Below are 18,320 nucleotides of genomic sequence, written 5' to 3' on the forward strand. Positions count from 1 at the left end.
ATTTTCATATTACTTTCAACATCATCCATCCATTAAGTAAGATTAATATATGCTATTTATCCACAGTTTTTGCAAATCTTCTGTAATAATAAAATTTGAAGAGATAAGTGTGTGTGTGTGTGTGTGTGTGTGTGTGTGTGTGTGAGTGAGTGTGTGTGTATGTACTCATTCATATATTTCTCTGGGAACTAGTTCATTGGACATACATCTATGTTCAAAATACATCAAGGAATGAAGTTGGGGGATAGTGTTATCTCACAAAATATGCAGCAGTTTCCATGGTCACACAGATCTGGAGGGCAGGAGTTGGTAATGTAAAGATTTTGGATGAAGGTGTCCTGTTAATAATACCATAGTAAACTATATTGGCAGGAATTCAACTCTATCCCCAACTTGGAGGTGACCTTCTATTGCTTTATACTTTGCTTCATATAATCCATGATTAGTAGTCCTGAAACCCCCTCAGTAAAATTAAGTTAAAAAAAAAAGCTCATAAATAAGTAATATCTCCACTTACTAAAGTGCCTGGTTTAAATGTTATCAACTGATACTTTTATCAGCAGAAAACTATTGAGCACTGCAATGGGAACAGAAACCAGCATAGCACCAATGCACACATTATTTATCATTTTTAAATCCTTTTTTTTTTTGCCTCACATCTGTTGTGTTATTTATTATGAATACATGAAAATATACTTACACGTCCAACAAAATTTTTAAGACATACCTTGCATTAAACAATAGAGCAAGCAATATATATTAGTATGAATCATTTCAATAGGAAAAGTTTTCTTCTCCATTATGTATTTGGGGAAAAAAATGGAGCCTCTTTTGGAGAAGCGATTTTGTTTTAAAGGGAAATTTATCCAACTTTTAAAAATATATTGAATGTAATGTTTCCAAATCAAACTCTTGATTTGTAAGTACTTAAATGATTCAGCTGAAAAACTGATTTTATTTTATTTTTTTTAAAATGATTTTTCCTGAGCCAATTTATTGGGTTGAGCCTTCTTACACAAAGGGACTTCTCAAGCCCCTGTTTGTTCTTTCACATTGCCCTAATGTATCTGCTTTATTATTATTATTATTATTATTATTATTATTATTTTAATATGAAATTTATTGTCAAATTGGTTCCCATACAACACCTGGTGCTCACCCCAAGAAAAACTGATTTTAAAGACAATTCTTCTCAATCTTCTAGGTATAGGATTCATCAACAGGTATTTCAATCAAGTTGTCTCAAGACAATTATCTCATGAACATGAAACACAACAACAGCATCCCAGTGAAGTCAACCTTCTTTCTCTTTTTGATTAAAAGTGTGACCTAGGTGTTAAAAAAAGTGTGTGTGTGTGTGTGTGTGTGTGTATTCATATCAAAGAAGAAGCAGTGTTCTCAGAAAGGAAGTAAATGAAGAGTAAAAAGGTAATTAGATTGTGGTTGAGTGAACATATAAAGAGTAGGGAGTTAGCAGATATTTTTATATATAAACATCCCTTTTCCGATGTTGACAAAACTCTTGAAGGAATTTTCCCAAATAGAAGTAATGATGAACTGATGCTTAGGGAAACAATAGTGGAAGTTTAAAGCTTAAATACATCAGTTCTAATGTCCTCTAAAAACAAATTCACAGTTCTTCATATCCTTGCCAGTTGTGCTTATTATTCATTCTGACTCTCATATTCTAATGTGACTTAGACCAAACATTCTCAGGTTTCTATGATCTATTATCAGGTGTAATAGTTGCTATTCCTGATAAATTGGTTATATGGAAAATTAAGTCCATCAATGGATCAAAGATGAAAAATGCATTATCTGCACAACCAATGGAACAGTATGTTCCCTCTTCCTAAGCAAAGGCAAACAGAACCACAAATTCAGAACTGAGAAAATTGCTTCTACATGTTCAAGCCTATCTTATTTTTATTTTTTAAGTTTATTTATTTTGAAAGAGTATGAGTGAGTGAGAGAAAGAGAGAGAGAGAGTGAGAGAGAGAGAGAGAGAGAGAGAGCGCAGGAAGAGGCGCAGAGGGCAGAGAGGAGCAGAGAGAGAGAGAGAGAGAGAGAGAGGAGAGAGAGAGAAAATCCAATGCGGGTTAGATCTCACCAACCATGAGATAATGACCTGAATTTCAATCAAGGGTCTGGCACTTAACCAAGACTGAGCCACCCAGGTGCCCTCAAGCCTACCTTCTAATACATCCTTAGGTTCATGATTCATAATTGTGTCCAACTCACTAAACAAAGTCCTTAAAATGACTCCAGTAAGGCCAGGCCAATTCAGTATTTGTCCTTTGTTTAGGAAAGGTGGACAAGGTGGGGGAAGGCTAGGGGAAGAGTGCATGAATAAGAAGTATTCTAAATTTTAGGTAAGATTTTAATTAAAAACATGTGACTTGTTCTCTCAATGATTATCCACTTAAAATTATATCAAAATTTAAATCAGTAATATCAAAGACAACACAGAAGTCATCCTCATGAAATGTATGGAGGAAATGAGAAAGGGACAGAAGGGAGCATGTGTTTATATACAATAAATGGAATGGAAACAGATTTTCATAAATTTGCCTAGGCTTAAAGGAGGAACTAAAAGTAAGAAAATGGAATTTAATGAATTAAGTGTTAAAATCTTCAACACTGATTTAGACCATCACAGTCACAAAGTTTCAGTGGGAGAGATTTGGCTTATCAGCTGCTTGTGTGATGAAAAGTATGTTGTAGCTTCAGTGTGATGGGGCAGAGTGGTCTGGTGGGCAAGAAAGTAAGCGTGCCTCAGGACTAGACTGATAGAGGTACAGCACCCAGAGAAGTATAGGGGAACCCTAGGATCATCTGATGGTACCTGAAATACCCAACACCAAAGTTTAATCTTTAAGGGATCTCTGTATGAAAAAGGGATCCAACATTCTGTACCAAATGTAGATTGTAGCTCAGCAAGACACTAAACAAGTGAAATTTTCTAAAAATGTACTAAATCATTGAGTGGACCATTATTAGAAGAACCCAATGAGGTGCTAGATTAGTCCTTTCTAGGAAGGCAATAAAGAAGAGTCCTACACGGGGGCACCTGAGTGGCTCAGGTCATGATCTCATGGTCAGCTCAGGCCATGATGTCACAGTTCTCAAGTTCAAGCCCTGTGTCAGGCTCTGTGCTGGCAGCTCAGAGCCAGGAGCCTGCTTCAGATTCTATGTCTCCCTCTTTCTCTGTCCCTCCCCTGCTTGTGCGCGCTCTCTCTCTCTCTCTCTCTCTCTCTCTCTCTCTCAAAAATAAATAAAATGTTAAAAAAAAAAAAAGAAGATTCCTGCACGCCATGAGAGGAAATAATCATTTTCTTTGAGCTTTTAAATACATAACTTTTCTCTCAGATGACAGTAATAGCAATTTTGTAATTTTACAAAATTTGCAATTGTAAATTACAAACTTAGTAAATATTTTGAGTCACATAAATTAAGTAAACTGCCCTTTTTATCTTCTGGCCACTTCTCTCCCCCTTTCTGCTTTAACTGGCCTCAATAAAGATTTAAAGTAGGCATTTTATGATATATTCCAGTTATATGACCCATGTTAATGAAGAAAAGTCTCTTCTACATCATTAATAAAAATTAAAGTTTTTAAAAAATATTTTGATATTCTCTTCTTTCCTATATGATCATAACCCCTTCACTCAACCAAAAACTATTAAATACTTACTATGTACTAAGCATTCATTCAAATATGTTTTACTACTTTGCTACTCTAGGAAAACTAATAGAATAACCATCATAGTAATCTCAGTTTTTAAAATGTCTAAAAAGTGACTCACCTTGAGAAGGTAGAACTTTTGAAAATGAAAATTTGGACGACTGAAGTACAAATTAAACAAAGACATCTAGTGCATTTTACTTTCAGAAAGTATGAAACTGAATAAGAGAAATAAAACCTTTTTGAGACCATCTGTATACTTTTAATAAATATGACACAAGGCTACACATTTTTTTGTTCTAAGCGAAATACATTTAAAATTCTAAGTGTTCAATTCTGCATTTTAATTGAGAAGATTACTCTCTTCTATGAATTCCTACAATCTAGAAAAGCTATGGATTCTAAAAAATCACTTTACTCTTTGGTTGGAGAACCTGGAGCTCAAAAATCTTTCCAAAAATGCTCTCTAGAGATCTAGCATATTGATTCAGCCCTGCGAGCTTGCATACAATCCCAGCTATGTCCTACTAATACCACAAAGCACCTGGACAGCAATGCCAAACATATGGCCTCCCATAGAGCCTATACTGTAAAGTACACTGACCACTTTTCTCCTCCTCCCTGAGACTGAAAAACAGAACAAAACAAAAAACTGCTAGATAAAAAAATCTATCAGCAACTAAACTTTCTGAAATTTTCAAAACATTTCCTGAATTCACGTTTTTTTACTGAACAAGGGCTTGAGTGTATATATTCATTAAAATTATCACCCAATAGACATTAAATATCATCTACAACAGCTTTCAAATTTCTCTTCTTAGAGTGAAACATTTATGTTCATCAAGACTACTGGAATTAGGGGGCGCCTGGGTGGCTCAGTCGGTTGAGTGACCGACTTCGGCTCAGGTCATGATCTCATGGTTTGTGAGTTCGAGCCGGGCGTCGGGCTCTGTGCTGACAACTCAGAGCCTAGAGCCTGCTTCTGATTCTGGGCCTCCCTCTCTCTCTGCCCCTCCCACATTCATGCTCTGTCTCTCTGTCTCAGAAATAAACATTAAAATAATAATAATAATAATAATAATAATAATAATAATAATAAAAGACTACTGGAATTAGAATACTGAATACATCCCTAAAGTCTCCCAAAATAGCCAACAAAAGCACAAATCCCAATAGTAATACATTTAATTTGGGTAGGATTCTGCAGCAGGGCGGTATATTTCAGGCATCAAATGTTACTTGCACAGGTGTTAGTTACAACTGAGTATGTCTGGGGTTCAAGCTCTGAAACGATGTTAATTTTGTATATGATATTGCTATGTCAAGTTCCAGCTACTCACCTTCCCCAGTTCCTTACCTCCCTGCCTCCCATCCCCAAATGGGGCAAGAGTTGTATCTATTTTAGTTAGGGACTAGAGGGGACAAAGAAAAAATAAAAGATATGAAAAGGTTCACAAAGTGAGTTGTTTTGAAGAGTGTGATTGAGTGCCTACTATGTAACCAGACACTGCAAGCTCTTAGGAGTAAGAAGATAAGGCACAGTCTTTGTCCTAGAGATTTCAGTTTGTAGAGAAATAGACACAAATGACTACAGTAAGTATGGTGTTTGAGGAACACGAGTGCTACAAATATGAGGCTTGGCTGATGAGAAACCTGAGCTGGGTCTTTATGGAAAAGGGGGAGGAGAGGGGCAGCCAGTACCAAGGCTTGAATGTGTAAAATATAATGTTATGTTCAAGACATATAAAGAGTTAGGAATAATTACCTCACAGAATCTGAGGGACAGTATGGTGACATGGAGGTTGACGAGTAATTAAGAACCAGATAGGGATATCAAGTGCACAGTCTATTTTCTGTAGGCTGTTTTCCAAACTGAGTATTTTAGGTACCAGGGGTTCACAGAGCTGTTCTGGGCCACACTAGCTAAAGACGGGGTAAGTAGGTGACCCCAAGAACCCCCACATTGCATCTGTCTCTGCATGGACCACAAGAATTCCATTATAATTTTAAAAACTTTGTGGGTTGGCCTTGGGGGGAGCTTCCTACTGCTTTAGCAAAGTTTAACAGTGGGTACCCATCAAAGGGCATTAAGGAGGAGTGTACATGGTTAGATATGCACTTAAGAATGAGCATACTGGGACACTTTAAATTGACCATCAGAAAAAAAAAAAGGGATAGAAGCAGAAGGAACAATCAGGAAATGATTAATTCATGGAAAAAGTGAGCAAATTCTGAAAAGAGGTAAAAGTTACGGATATGCTGGATTTAGGGGTATGGGTGGAAAAGAAAAGCAGAAGTTCTTCCCCAATGAGTTCAATATTCTCAATAAAGTAGGAAGCAAGCTGGCTAGGGGGATTTAAGGAAGGATGTTATGTGAATATGTGTGTGTACACATGCATGAGTATGGAGGAGATTCAAGATCTTGAGAAGATGGCCAACGTTTTTTCTTTTCCTTAAAGTCCCTCCAGACCCCCAGCAAAATTCAAGGACTGTGCATGCCTTTGAGAATTACAAAATTGCTACACACATATACAACATTAACCATAGGATCACAGATTCTCCAAGAAACCCATTAATTGTTCTCCCAATCTTCTCAACATTAAAAAAGCCAAGATAACACATTACAGTAGTCCGGCTCCTCGCTCCCGCCCCTCCCCTGCCCATCAGTGGTTTCACTTTCTGCGATTTTGGTTATCGGCGGTCATCCACGATCGAGAAGCAGATGATCTGCCTTTTGACTTATGGTCACAAGGTCAGTAGTAGCCTAACGCTATGTCATAGTGCCTATGTCATTCACCTCACTTCACCACATCCTATAGGCATTTTATCTTCTCACATCATCACAAAAAGAAGAGGGGTGAGTATAGTACAATAAGGAGAGAGAGGGTACATTTATGTAACTTTTATTACAGTATATTGTTATAATTATTCTATTTTTAGTTGTTGTTAATCTCTTACAGTGTCTATAAATTAAACTTTATCATAGGTATGTATGTGTAGGAAAAGACAGTATATATAGGATTTGGTACCATCCACAATTTCAGGCATCCACTGGGGATCTTGGAACATTTCCCCCATAGATAAGAGTAGACTACATTATTTCACATTTTGAGAAAAAGCTTTGGTCAGATTAACATCCGTAAATATGGGTAAACATTAATAATGTCTTTATTTGCATTGCAACTTTCTTTCAGAAGACAAAGTGTCTTCACCAAGACTTTCATTTCTGCTTAAATATCCTATGAGATCAATGGAGACAACTGATACTTCACTGTTTGATGGGGAAACTGAAACAAGAATGTTGAAAATAACCTTCATAGTGTGTAGTCTATTTTAGCATGGCTTACCCGTTCTAAACACATAGTACTGGTCACATGTGGATAGCCGTTAATGCAAATAAAAAATGCTACAGTGCTATTTGTGAATTCAGGGATTGCCAAAGTTCTTAGCAGAATCCCATGAGAATGTCAATAGTTTCTATAATTCAGTCTCTTGGGACATAGAGACAATGAGACCAATCTGGGCCTTAAAATATATACCAGATAAGGCTTTCACATGGTTCAATTATGACTTGTATCATAATGTGCCATGTATAATGGCGAGAGTAAAGAAACAAAGAATTGTAGCACTACTACAAAATTTCTATAAATAGAAAAATAAACATTTCCCTTCTTTAAATACACTTTTGCACACTTGCTAGATAATTACATTTTATTAAAAAGAAAGAAACAGTAACAGATGGGTAGGAGAGTAATAGTTTGAAGACAACTGCCTTAGATGATGTCTAGGATCTATTTTTGTTTTAAAGTCCTGTGACTCCATGGATAAATCAATTGTGTTTGTTAGAATAAGGATGACGGGTTTCAGTTCATAAGACTGGTCTGAAAGGAAAGGACACTTGGAGTCTTAATTTTCAAGTCTAGGTGATTTAAGTTTGAAATAAGAAAAGTGATTTTTTCTTCTGAAAGATAAACAGAAAAAAATGCAATATTAGAGATAGGTGTTCTGTTTCCAATTATTGATGAAATAGAAAGATGACTTATTTTTCAATCAGGATACATCAACCATGACGATAGGTAGGAGAGGATGACTAAGAATGAAGCTTCTAAATGAGTAGGGTCTGTTTCGTGAGAAAGAGTGAACATGTCCATATTAATTAGAAGAATGGCTACAAGAGAGTTCTAATGGGCAAATCCAAACCTTCTAACTCCTTTCTTCACAAACAAGATGGCAAAATACAAACCACTAACATTTCTTACAGATGACAGGGAGGTGCAGGTCTCAATATGGCCACCTGGGGCCAGGTTTTGCCAATAGCTAACGGTCATTGATATGACCGTTAGGAAGTCATGTGTCATGTCTGGGTAACTTTTAGTCTGCCATAATATTAACCAATTGGAGTAAGGTGGTATCTAATGGCCCACTTTTGAGCAACACTTTTATGATTCTGTTAATCCAGCTTGGTGTAAAAAGAAAAAAGGCAGATTCTCATGCAATTTTTTTTGTGCCAAGTTAATATTTACATGGATTCCAATGCACAGTGAAAGTTGCTCTTAGCAATTCAATTCAGCCTGTCAAACATTGCACGGACTTTATCCTTAGTAGTTTTAAGGACACCTACAGTGGGTTATGTCACCTCAGTCACCATGAATTCAGATGCACAATATGCCCTAATATCCCTATTCCCTTTAATGCCAACACTTAATGGGTCCTTTAAAACCTGTAGAGAAACCTTTGACTCTTCTTCTGTATCTCCTAATGGCAATTAGTGATCAAATCCTCAGGATTTTCCCTATCAAATCGATCTTCCTTTTTCAGTCCTATCTCTAATATCACAATCCATGTTCTCAACCCACTCCTGAATCACTTCAGCCACTTTTGCCATCTCCGTACTCTGCTAAACTTGTATTGTTAGTGACCTGAATGCATCTTTCTACTCGCCTGCTTCCATTGCTCCTTGCTATTTGTATGATGGCACGTAATAATCTTTAGCTTGGACTTAGGGGTTTCCAAAATTTGGCCTCACCTGCTTTTCTAGCTTCTTTCCCACCATTTGCCATCTCTACACCAGACAGCCTCCCATTGCCTTCATCCCCCTTGTCCTTTGCCTAGCCCTCCTGCCCTCAAAGCCAACATCCTTATTTCACTCCTTATTTCAAACATCTTATGTTTCTCTTCCACTTCTCCACTAGGATGTCATTCTCCATTTGGCTTGTTGTTGTTATTATTGTTTTTATGGCTGATAGTGTGAGGGCTATGGAACTGTGATGTCTAACAATAACTTTTATTAGAACTTCTTTGGAGATTTTCTTTCAGCGTTATTTTTAAAGTGCACAATGTGATGATTTTCTATCTATATACATTGTGAAAGGATTCACCCTCCATCAAATTAATGAACATATTCATCACCTCACATAGTTTACCTTTTTGAGCCTGTGAAAACACTTCTACTCTCTTAGCAAATTTCAATTATATGATACAGTGTTGTCAACTATAAACAACATATTTATTATACATTAGATTCTCACACCTTCTTCATCTTATAACTGAAAGTCTGTATTCTTGTGCCAACTATCCAATTTCTTCCTATCTTTCAAGATCCAGGCCACCACCTGCCATCATCCTTTGTGAAGTCCTCCTCTAACTGTTTTAGTCTAGATGGACCCTGCTATTCCTTGAACTTCCAAAGTTCTTACCTATATCACTTATATGGGTATATCACTTACAGATGATATATGATTTAGCCATGTAAAAGCCTCTGGTTCTGTCTGAATCATTCTGTGAAAACTTTACACTCCTCTAGGTCTTTGTGACCTTCTCCTCTCCCTTTTATTCCCCATATGACTTTATGGTCTGTTTGTATAATTATTATTTTTTTAGGTTTTCACTCAAAAAATGATCTTCTCATGAGGTCTTTCCTGACTACTCCATCTTTAATTGCTACCTCACCATCTCTCCAATTTTCTTTTCCTGTGTTAATTTTTTCATGCTTAGCACCTCTTGGTATTTAATGTGCTATACATTTTTATTTATTTATCTTGTTTATGTCTACCACTCTAGATTCTAAGCTAAACAAGGACAGGGACTTTTACCTTTTTGTTCAGTAATGTACCCCAGTTCCTAAAGAGTGCCTGGTACCTGACAGGTGCTCAAGAAATACATTTTGATTAAATTCATTATTTAAAACTGAAAGCAACATTAATAACATTAACAATAATGAACAACTGCTAATATAAAATTTAGAATTTACTTCTGCCAGGCCCTGTATATATTATCTACATATGTACCTATATCCATATATGTATATAATCCCATTATTATTATGACCTATTTTCCTCCTTGTCAAATAGAACAGGACTTAAAGAGGTTAAATAATTTCTCCAAGAACACAAAGCTAATAAATATTACTAAAAATAAGTCCTAGGTTTATTTACCACTGAAAATATCTCCTAGGCTAAGCTTATCTCACTATAAAAAGCTAAATGCAAAATACTATTCTTCTTTGGATTTGAGGGAAGACCTCTTCTGGGAGTTAATTGTGAAATCTCTCTCTCTTACAAATAGCTAATACTTTAATTTCTTCTTTTCTTGTAGTAATTTCTCTTACATTTTTCCCTAAACTTTGCACTTCCTTCCTTACCTATCCTTTGTCTCTGAGGAAAGTTCTGTTATGATTTTACTAAAGAAGTAAAACTTCCATCTTCAAAATGCATCTCAGTTCTCATGTAAAGGTCAAGTACAGAATGAGTAGCCACAGTCCTCACAGTGAGAGGTAAAGCATCCATTTCGGGAGGAGGGGAAAAGCAAAGAATGCTTTATTCATAATTACCTAAGATTTTCCAGCATGAGAGGGGAAAGAGGAAGTCTATTTTCAGTGACAATGAATACGCTAAAAATATTAGCATGCAAGGGGAAAATTTTCATTCTGAGAGTTAGTAGTGCTGAGTTCTCTTTTCCTTACAGAAGTGACTTAAAATTCCCAGAGCAGAGAGGTAATCTAGGCAGATGTACTTGCCTTATGTCTTGAAAATGGCAACATCTAGGAATCATGGGAGTTTAACTGAGGACACACTGGGAAGGATTTCTCAGCACCAGGTCAGTCTCTAAGAAGTATCAAGTGGCAGAGTGGATACTTATATCCTCAGGCGTCTAGAGTGAGGGCAGAGATTACAGCTACACAGGCCTTTTAGAAGATTTGTTATGCTGAATGCATAAACAAGATTCAGTGAAACTGAAAATGAATTACCTGCTAAAAGAGTTACAAAAGGAAAAAAAAAAAAGACTCATTCTTTTTTTTTTTTTTTTAACTTAACCTCCATTTTCTTTCCAACAATGCCCCTGAAATTTTAACTGACTTACTTATAGTACAGGCAAAGGTATACATGAAATTCATTCTGATGTCCACCTTAAATATTTTGGAAAAAATATCAGTTCCTCACTTTTGTTTATCTACACAGATGGTCTGATAAATAACCTTTAGGTTGGGACACTCATTAGCCTGTCAGTGGCATTAAGAACAAACTGATCTTTATTAACATCAGTGTAGATGAAAAAAGTAGTTGGTATCTCCCTCTCTGTCAGTACCTCTATTTATAGTTTCAGAAAAATCATGTGAAAAATTACATAGGCCCTCCTGATATCTGCCACTGTGTACTCTGGTTCTCTGATAGTTTGGTGGAGCTAAATTATCATGAAAACTGGCTGCCTAGGTTTAGTAGGTACTCATTTTTCTGGTCAGCAAATAACCACAAATAATCAGGTTTTTTTGGTCCTAACAAATTGAGACAAAGTGGCCATAAGTGAGGCACAAATGGGGAGGAGAAATACTGTGACAAGTGGTTATAAATATCATGTTTCTCCATGCTTATAGCTATTTTTGAATGGCTCTTTTTAAATTCAAAGACACTGAGAATATGACGAAAATCTTCTTTTTCTCCAGAAAATTTTATATATACACATACATACATATGTACATACAAACATACAAGTCAATACAAAACTTCAGGGAATTCATAGGTCATAAAATCCAACCCATATGTCCAAAGCATAGATAATTAAGGTATTTGAAGGAATACAGAAAAATTTAGAGTTGAAGGTTAGAAGAGAGACTATTAAATTAGGAATAAATTTATATTCCTTAGAAACCAAGAACCAACTGTCCCCAGTGTCTTACCAGCAGTTCTGTCCCTTACTGCTCCTCCTGGATCATGGCCTGTTGGCTGCTGCAAAGCCCATCTCCTGCTTCCAAGGGTGGTAACTCAACAGGAGCAAGGGCGAGTAGACAATCTTGAGAGGGTCTGCTGATGATGTTGGCCAGCCTAGAAAAGACACAGAGTTTGAGTATTTTTAAGTTGGCAAAAAGGAACAAGAAGTACATCTAGTCTGAAAGCTATTATGTAAAGTTTAAAACGTTATAGGTGTCCATAACTGGATATTTTAACAGCCAGTGGCTGTTAAAAAATTCAGGGCTGGAGGATATTTCTCAAAGCCGTGAAAACTCCCAAATGCACCATAATATAATACTAGTTATTTGTAGAGGACTTTGCAATGCCCTCAGGACCTCTGCCTAATCAGCAAGTCTCATATCTTGATCATGATAATCAATTAGTCTTGGGACCTACTGGCTTCATTACTTCATCTGCTGAATCCAATGGTTCTCAGCTTTGTTTGCAATAGTATCACCTGCAGGAAAAGCTGAGGCCTCATGCGCAGACATTCTGATGTGTTGGGCTAAAGTGAAGCTTTATTTCCCAGGTAATTCTAAGGGGCTGCCAGGAGTGAGAATCATTAATTTAAGGCCTTGTACTTATTGAGATGCAACACTAACTTAACTTATAAATAGCAAATGTTGATATAGAATATACTATATCAAGCCAACGTGCTAAATGCTATGAAAAAGGTAAAAGCATTATAACATGTGGTCCCCATGCTCAGGGATTTTATTAGTCAAAAGATTGAATATAAACTTTAATATGATCACCTAACAAGACACATGCTTTGAAAATATAACCAAGTGAGGCTTCGGTAGTCTAACATGTAGTGAAAATCTTGGGTGCTACAAAAGTAGAGATGACCGTGAATTTAAATAAGGGAGAAAGTTTAATGCATGAAGAAAGTCACCTGAGTTCTAAGGGCAGGGTGAAAGAGAAAAGACAGGAACAGGGAAAGAGCATTGTTTTCAGGCAAGGACACAGCTTCAAGAAAAAGTGCAGCAAATTGAGGGAGACTAAAAAGCCCATTCTGACTGATGGCTTTCCATTAAGGAGCATTAGAAGAATATGAAGAGGCAGATTTGAGCCAGAATGTAAAGACTAGTGATAAATGGCTAAATGAGTTGGGCCGTTTTCTGGAATATCTGGGAATAGTATGTGGAATAGTACTGAAAGCTGTTGAAGGCCCATGTCCCAAGGGGTCCTAGTAAATTTACTGGGTTCTTAGTAAATGCCAGACACTGTGCTTGATGTACTACATATGTTATCTCATTTAACACAAACATCTGGTGAGGTAGTTATTATTATCCCTATATTACATAATAAGAAGGGAGGACACTTGATTTTCTCACAATTCCATAGCTAGAAATAGTAAGCCAAGACTATAGACATGCTGTTTCTTTAGAAACAAGGCATCATAAAAGTTGTGTATTGAGTTTTCAAAAATTGAGATATAATTCACATGCCATAAAATTAATTCTTTTAAAGTGTACAATTCTGTGGGTTTCAGTCAAAAAGTTGCCATTGTTGCCACTATCAAATTCAAGAATTATTTAATTATTTATTTTATTTAATTTTATTTATTTAAATGTCTATTTATTTTTGAGAGAGGCAGACAGAGCATGAGCATGAGCAGGGGAGGGGCAGAGAGAGAGGAAGATAATCCGAAGCAGGCTCCAGGCTCTGAGCTGTCAGCATACAGCCCGATGCGGGGCTTGAACTCACAAACTGTGAGATCATGACCTCAGCTGAAGTTGGACGCTTAACCGACTGAGCCACCCAGGTACCCAAATTCAAGAACAATTTAATCACTCCCCAAATAAATCCATTACCCATTAGGAATCAGTCCTCGTTCATCCATCCTCCAGCTAATCCCCCTTCTGTTTCTGTGTATTTACTTCTTTGGGATATTTCAAATAAATAAAATCATTCAAAATGTGGGTTGTTTTATGTCTGGTTTCTTTCTTTTAGCATAATTTTTTCAAGTTGATCTATGTTTAGTGTGAATCAGTACTTCACTCCTGTTTATGGCTGAATAATATTCCACTGTTAGGAATACCACACTTTATTCATGATGGATATTTGGGTTATTTCTACTTTTTAGCTATTATAAATAATGCTGCTATGAACATTCATTTACAAGCCTTTTTATATTGTGGTCAAATATATACAACATAAAATTTAGCATTTTAACCATATTTTAAGTGTATAGTTCTGTAGCATTAAGCAGTCTTGTTGTTATGCAACCATCCATCCTTATCTAGAAATTTTTCATCTTCTCGAACTCAAACTCTCTGCCCATGAATCACGAACTCCCCAGGGTGCCTGGGGGGGGCTCATTCAGTTAAGCATCCAATGTTTGGTTTTACCTTAGGTCATGATTTCACAGGTTGTGAGTTCAAGTCCCACATCAGGCTCTGTGCTCTGCACTGAGATTGCAGAGCCTGCTTGGGATTCTCTCCCTCTCCTTCCTTCTCCGCCCTTCCCATGCTCATGCATACTTTCTCTCTCTCTCTCTCAAAATAAATATACCAAAAAAAAAAAAAAATCAAGAACTCCCCAGTCTCCCCTCTCCCAAGCCCCTGGCAAACACAATTCTACTTTTTGTCTCTATGAATCTGATTATTCTAGGTAACTCATATAAGCAGAAGTATATTTGCCCTTTTGTGACTGGCTATTTCATTTAGCATGTCTTCAAGATTTGTCCATGTTGTAGCATGTGTCAGAATTTCTTCCCTTTTTAAAGCTGAATAGTTTCCATTATATGTATACACCACATTTTATCTACTCATCTGTAGATGGACATTTGTGTTGCTTCCACCTTTAGGCTATTGTGAATAATGTTCTTTGAACATGGGTATTCACTATTTGTAAGTTTTTGTGTGGACATACATTTTTAATTCTCTTAGAAGTGGAATTCCTAGAAATGGAATTGCTGAGTCATATGATAATTACGTATTTAACCTTCTGAGGAATTGCCAAACTTCTGCAGAGTGGCTATGCTGTTTTACGTTCCCGTCAGCAATGTATGAGGGTTCCAATTTTTCCTTATCGTCACCAACACTTGCCATTGTCTTTTTTTTAAAAAAAGTCATCCTAGTAAGTATGAAGTAGTAGAAGATTTAGCTTCTAAGTGATTAATACAAGATACAGACTTACTGCAGTAGTTCAGATACACTGAACAAGAGGTGAGTCTGAACAAGAGGGTGGCAGAGGAAATAAAATAAAATGATCAAGCAGGGAAATATTACTGATTGGGAAAGGAGTGGATATTTACTAACATTCTAGAAATAGGGAGAAAAAGAAAGGCTCAGTTGTGGTAGTAAAGCTTTGAGTTTAGTTGCAAAGAAAAATAATGGTATCAACCAGAGATAATTCTGAAAAGAAATCTGAAATGACAAAATAAATTCTTGACATGATATGTTTGAGAACCTCTATATTCCAAATAAATAATTATCAGACAAGAGGTCAGGGTTGGAGACAATGAAATATCTTGTGTTTTTAGAAAGGATCAAAGAAGCACTGGAAAGATTAGAAGAGGGACATTGTATACGCCTAGATTCCTTAAAGCTGGGTTTACTTATGGCTCGAAAGTTAAGGAATACAGAACAGAACCATACAGTTGCCCTCCTATTTTCTGCTTAAAATAATACAAAACTTACATAGTAAAATAATATATTCTTTATACTTGGAGCTTTACCAGAACTTTAGCTGTAAGTCCCTTGAAGTGGTATTAGATTTTTATCTATCCTTTCAGGCACTCAGGACACCAGTGCCCTCGGTTCAGAATGGTGTGAGCAGGCTTAGTGGTACCACTAAGGGTTGGCACAGATCAAGAGTCCTAGAGAAATGAGTGTCACTACAAGCAGTAATCTGGTGGGCTGGAAACCAGCTGGCAAACTATCATGGAGAACATGAAGTTATACTTTTTTATGCCCCAAACAGCCCCCTTAAAAAAGAAACCACCCCAACAATTAGAATGTACACCCACAAGAGACCACAAATCTCTCGTCACAACATAGTTCTTCAACAGTCCATGATCCTGGCACTGTTCAGTTTGGGAAAATCTCCAATATAGAAACATTCAGAAATCAATAGAGGGATGACTCATGTGCTGGGTACCTTGACTGAAAGAAAAGTGTAATACTATTTAGGATGCTATGGTAAATATTCTCAAGGAAAATGCAAAACATTGTCAGTCAGCTTACACATTGAGTTTTCCCTCTGACCTGATATACTGAGATTATACAAAAAATCACCCAGAAGACAAAACAGAACAAACACGAAGGCAACTGCTGAAGACAAAGGTTAAAGTAAGAGCCATAAGAGAAAAAATAATCTAAGAGGGAAAGCCTATGAGTATGTTTAAATGTTCTCATTCCCACACACATATCCACATTTTTATTTTAATGAAATAAACCTCAGGGTCAAAGTTGTAATCTTTCTGAGGATAATGTGGTTCCAAGACAGATTTTTGTTTCCTAAATTAAAGTCTATTCTGGCATTTAATCTTCATAAACCATTCACTGTGTCTTAAAAGGATAGTATCTACTCTCTACAGTATTTTCTATAATGTAGATTAAAAAAAACAATGACAATAAAAATTGCTAAGATTTATTGAATGCATTCTTAGCCATTTAATCTTCAAAATACTGTCAGCTGTGTCCTTTAGCACACACTTTGTAGGTGGTGGACGTCCAGAGCCTGTGCTCTTAGCTACCATGCTTCATAAACCTCTGACCAGGTAGAAGAGATTCAATGAAGGAAACATTTCATTTTGGTGAAAGAGAAATTATTCTGTATTTCAAACCCTAGAAGCAGACACTTTCTCTCAAAATCAAAGTAAAACTTTTCTCTGCCTATAAACATGTTACTTTACCTATAAACATGTATATATCAATACAAACTATGCATCATGTACAGAAATCTCTCTTTGGGGCCTTAAATATTGTCCTTTCAATCACTGATCAAAAGTCATGAATACTTTGATCACAAACTATGTTTATCCTGATGGATCTAGTCCTTCCTTTCCCCTTTGTGCTACCTGTCCATCCTCACTGCATGTCTCTTCAAAGCTCCCAGCAATAGGTGTTTCCTTCTGTTGTGATGCCGCCTCAGCTGCTCCCCTGCTCAAATGTGATCCTCCTCCAGGTCTAAATGGGGTCACACTGGAGTTCACTGAAAGCAGGTTACTGACATCAGCAGGATATGCCCATAAAATGGTTTTCCTCCTCCATCTCCCTCTCCATACTCCCTCCCATACCCTTTCTCTGCAAGTACATGATCCCAACTGTATGGTGCCCAAAGGGAAGTGCTATTTCAGAATGTCAGCTGCTTGGTAGAAATGACTATTCTATTAATGCTTAGAAAAAAAAAAATCACTACAGCAGTTAAAACTCTAAGAAGAAAACTAAAGGAAGTTTTCATGCATATTTACTCCCTAAACTTCCTAACAGAGACAAAGTGGTGACTCCAAGGAAAAATTCAGTAAGCCTTTAAAGGACAAATTCCACTACGCTAAGAACAAATATGCACCAAACAAGGGTGTTTCTAATCAATAATCTTTAAAAATCTAAAACTGCCAAACAAAGCTGAACTATTAGGCAGAAGCTGTAAATTGTTTGGCACCGTATTTCCATTACACAAAGAAATTATTTTAAGAACCAACCACAGTGGGGCATCTGGGTGGCTCAAGTGGTGACATACCCACTTTTGATTTGGGCTCAGGTCATGATCTCATGGTTCGTGAGACTGAGCCCCACAATGGGCTCTGCACTGACAGTGTAGAGCCTGCTTGGGATTCCCTTTCCCTCTCTCTCTGTCCCTCCGCCATGCAGGTGTGCTCTCATAAATAAATTAATTAATTAATTAATTAAAAAAATAATGAATCACAGAAATGTAGATAGACAGACATAAATTCATTTGGTATTTTATGTAATTATCAGATCAATTTATATATCTTTCAGAAACAAACAAAAAGTTATGATGGAACAGATATTTTTAAAAACCAAGATGGAGACACCAAATTAGAAGAAAACACTGAACAAAATTCAAACAGAAAATAACCCACATATAATTTTTTTCATCTGAGATGAAAACATTTCTTTGACATTCTGACACCTGCTAATATTTGACCTCTTTGGTCTGAGACTGGGCTATTATAAAGAAACAGAGATGTGCCCAATATCTTAACTCTGAAAAGCCAACAGAGAACGTGGTTTACAATTCCCTGTAACAGAATTGCCATTCCTAACATCCAAGCATTTGGGGGATCCTGTCTAGAAATTTCATGTGGTGAAAGAGAGGAAAGAGGTAAAGAAAAGCATGTGTACTTATTTAATGGCTTGTCTGTCATTTCCTTTTTTCTTCACACACAGAACTTGGAGAGTTGGCAACTGTATTTATATGGTTGACTGCAGGACAAT

At 36.6% G+C, this 18,320-nt stretch overlaps 1 protein-coding gene across 2 annotated transcripts in view; it reads right to left on the reverse strand.

The window, feature by feature from the left end:
* TET2 (tet methylcytosine dioxygenase 2) overlaps window positions 1–18,320 on the reverse strand; it is a 136,529-nt gene that overhangs the window by 84,503 nt on the left and 33,706 nt on the right. For both annotated transcript variants that reach the window (XM_006930937.5, XR_006596894.1), the window contains exon 2: window positions 11,859–12,003. The gene's annotated coding sequence lies outside the window, so the exon portion shown is untranslated. The remainder of the gene's footprint in view (window positions 1–11,858; window positions 12,004–18,320) is intronic.

This window comes from Felis catus, chromosome B1 (genome assembly GCF_018350175.1).
Source record: "Felis catus isolate Fca126 chromosome B1, F.catus_Fca126_mat1.0, whole genome shotgun sequence".
Lineage (NCBI taxonomy): Eukaryota > Metazoa > Chordata > Mammalia > Carnivora > Felidae > Felis > Felis catus.